The 3,046-nt window shown below is 38.3% G+C and overlaps 1 pseudogene across 1 annotated transcript; it reads left to right on the top strand.

Moving 5' to 3' along the window:
• Positions 1-2,109: 2,109 nt before the first annotated feature.
• On the top strand, positions 2,110-2,666 carry LOC309958169 (proteasome subunit beta type-6-like; annotated as a pseudogene). The gene has a single exon. The product of its transcript is annotated as a proteasome subunit beta type-6-like (transcript).
• Positions 2,667-3,046: the final 380 nt, after the last annotated feature.

Raw genomic sequence — 3,046 nt, 5'->3', positions numbered from 1 at the left:
TCTTAAATAAGAAAGCAAAAATAGCTACAAATAGTTTGAAACAGAGGAGTAAAAATAAAATTTCCCTACCATATATTAAAACATATTTAACCAATACTGTAGTTAAAAGACAGTTGAACTATAGTATAAGAATAAACAGGAAGATTTAACACAAATAGAAAAAGATAAGCAGAAACAACATTATTATCAGCATTTTGGTGTTAGAGTAAATCATATTTCTAAGAACTTGGAAATTAGCTTACTCTCAAAGAGGTGAATTGTGAAATTAGCACATAACTGTGCATATAAAATCACCATAAAGAAGCCATACAATTGTGTATATTGTAAAGCATCAGTTGACTAATGACAAAAAAATAAATAAATAAAGCAGGTTTTTTTTTTTTTGGCTGTGCCACCGGCTTGTGAGATCTTAGTTCCCCGACCAGGTATTGAACCCAGGCCCCGGCAGTGAAAGTGCTACCACCGGGCCACCAGGAATTACCAACCCAGCCATTTTCGATTGTTATTCTGAGCTGTCTGCCTTATTGAAATAAAAGCACTGATCCTGGACACATGAGTGTGTGGTCATTGTGGCAGTTACACTTCTCGCTGTAAATGAATTCATTGACATCTGGCTTTGTGTATCAGTCTTGTGTAAGTTTGGTTTAGATGTATCACTCCTAGGAGAAAAATCTATTTTTGATGTGTTGACAAATCAGCACTTGGACTACGTCAGGCAGAAAGTCAGACCCTGGAGTACAGTAAATTCATCGTGGAATTGCCTTTCTAATAAAAGCTGTAGGAGGCAGCCTGATGGCTTCCTCTTGATGATCTCTGACTTGAATGCTGGGAGCACATGGTTTTCTTTTGGGCTTTCTCATTTGATATTTAATCAAGTTAGGAAATATCATAATTGGTGAAATTTTGTTTTATTCAATAAAATTACTGAGAAATTAGCAAGAAAGACTCATTTCTCTCGCATTCACAAAACTCAGTTCCAATTGTACAGAAGTACTGTGAAAAAAATGAACAGATTAAAAAGCTAGACAAAAATGTAGGTGAATATATGCCTTATCTCTGGATGGGAATAACATTCTGTGTATCAAAGTGATAAAATATAGCATAAAAAGCAAGATTAATAGATTTGACCTAAAACATTAAAAATTTTGTGTGAATATAAAAAATTAAAACTGCAAGTCGAAAATAAAATTATTAACTATGGTAATAAATAAAGCAATCAGATAATACCTATAGTCTATGAGGGTACTCTAAAGAAGATGTCAAAGCCCACAAATAATGGAAATGGCATATCTGGAGATAATTCACAAAAGAGGAAATACATATGATTGATAAATTCATGAAAATGTAGTCATTCTGACAGTAAAAGAAATGCAGATTAACACAGAAATGAACAAATTTTTAAACTATCAAATTAGCAATAAACAATATTAATATTTAAAGTTTTAATGAGACAGGTAAACTCTCATACTCGTTGAAAAGTAAAATAATTTAAGCTTTTTGGAAAGCAATTTGTTGATATTTATACAAGTCTACTGATTTATACTGTAAAAGGGAAAGAAAAGTAAATTCCTTGTCCTACAGGGAAGAAAACGTTTCTATCTCAGGCTATCTAGGGTACTCATTCAAGTAGATTCAAATTTTAAAGAGCAATTCTAAATAGGCAAATTGGTACTGCTTATATTTCAGTGGTATTGGGGCCTCTGAAGTTATTTCCAAGCTACTTTCAGAACAGGTTTGAAGACAAATCTTATCTCTTTTTCTTTCTCCCCCCTTCACTCCCCCCCCCCCCATAGTGGTGATGGTGAGGAAACAGAGAGATAAGAAACTAGTTCTCTAAGGTGGAACACACACACACACACACACACACACTGTAGTTTGGATTCTTTGGTCTACTGGTCCACTTTTCCTTCCTTCTCTAATGATCAGTTCATTACAGCAGGTGGCACCTTCTCATAGATAAATGTCAGACATGATTTTAAGAAGAGAAATTATTTTTAAATATTTGGAATATTAACATACAGTATTATAATTCTTCCTTGGAGACTTTTTGGAAGTGCTAGAGTTGTGGTGCTTTAAGACAGTTGCTTTGTGGCCGTACGGGAGGAGAAGATGGCGGACACTTTAGTAGCTGCTCGGGGAGCACGGCCAGCACCAGCCTAGGGGCCTGAGGCCATTACCCGCAACTGGGAAAACCGGAAAGTCTCAACAGGGACCACTCTCATGGCCGTGCAATTTGACTGGGGCGTGGTTCTAGGAGCCGACTCCAGAACAACCACTGAGTCATACATCGCCAATCGAGTGACTGACAAGCTGACCCCTATTCATGACCGTATTTTTTGCTGCCGCTCAGGCTCAGCAGCTGATAGCCAGGCAGTAGCGCTTGGTTTCCACAGCACTGAGCTGAATGAGCCTCCGCTGGTACACACGTCAGCCAGCCTCTTTAAGGAGATGAGTTACCGATACCCAGAAGACCTGACAGCAGGAATCATCATTACGGGCTGGGACCCCCAAGAAGGTGGGCAGCTCTCGCTTTGGCCATGGAGCGGGACGGCTCCAGCGGAGGGGTGATCCGCCTGGCAGCCACTGTAGAATCAGGGGTAGAGCGGAAGGTACTTTTGGGATACCAGATTCCCAAATTCACCATTGCCACTTTACCACCTCCCTGAATCCTAGGATTCTAAGATACAACAAGAGACACCCCATACTGATGGCAAAATTCAATAAACAGTTCGTCAGTGAGAAAAAAAAAAAATGCCTGTGGGGGATGTGAAAGAAGGAAGCAGATCTGACTTCAGTAATTGATGAAGTAATCAGCAGCTTTTGTGCCCCGTGAAACATGTTCATGGTTAAAACAAGCTCTCTCATATCTAGTGTTGTACTTGAGCCTCTCTGTGTGCTCTGTGGTACAGGAAGAACATACATCTGCAGAAGAAACATTCCTGCCAGAATGTGCATTCTTCATTCCTCAAGGATTTCAATGTCTCCCAAAAGATGAAATATTATATTTAAAGGATTAAGATATAATTATTGTATTCTTTTAAAAAAT

The sequence above is a fragment of the Leucopleurus acutus genome (genome assembly GCF_964270905.1).
Source record: "Leucopleurus acutus genome assembly, chromosome: 1".
In the NCBI taxonomy this organism is placed as follows: domain Eukaryota; kingdom Metazoa; phylum Chordata; class Mammalia; order Artiodactyla; family Delphinidae; genus Leucopleurus; species Leucopleurus acutus.
This window is presented reverse-complemented; position numbering and strand designations above follow the sequence as displayed.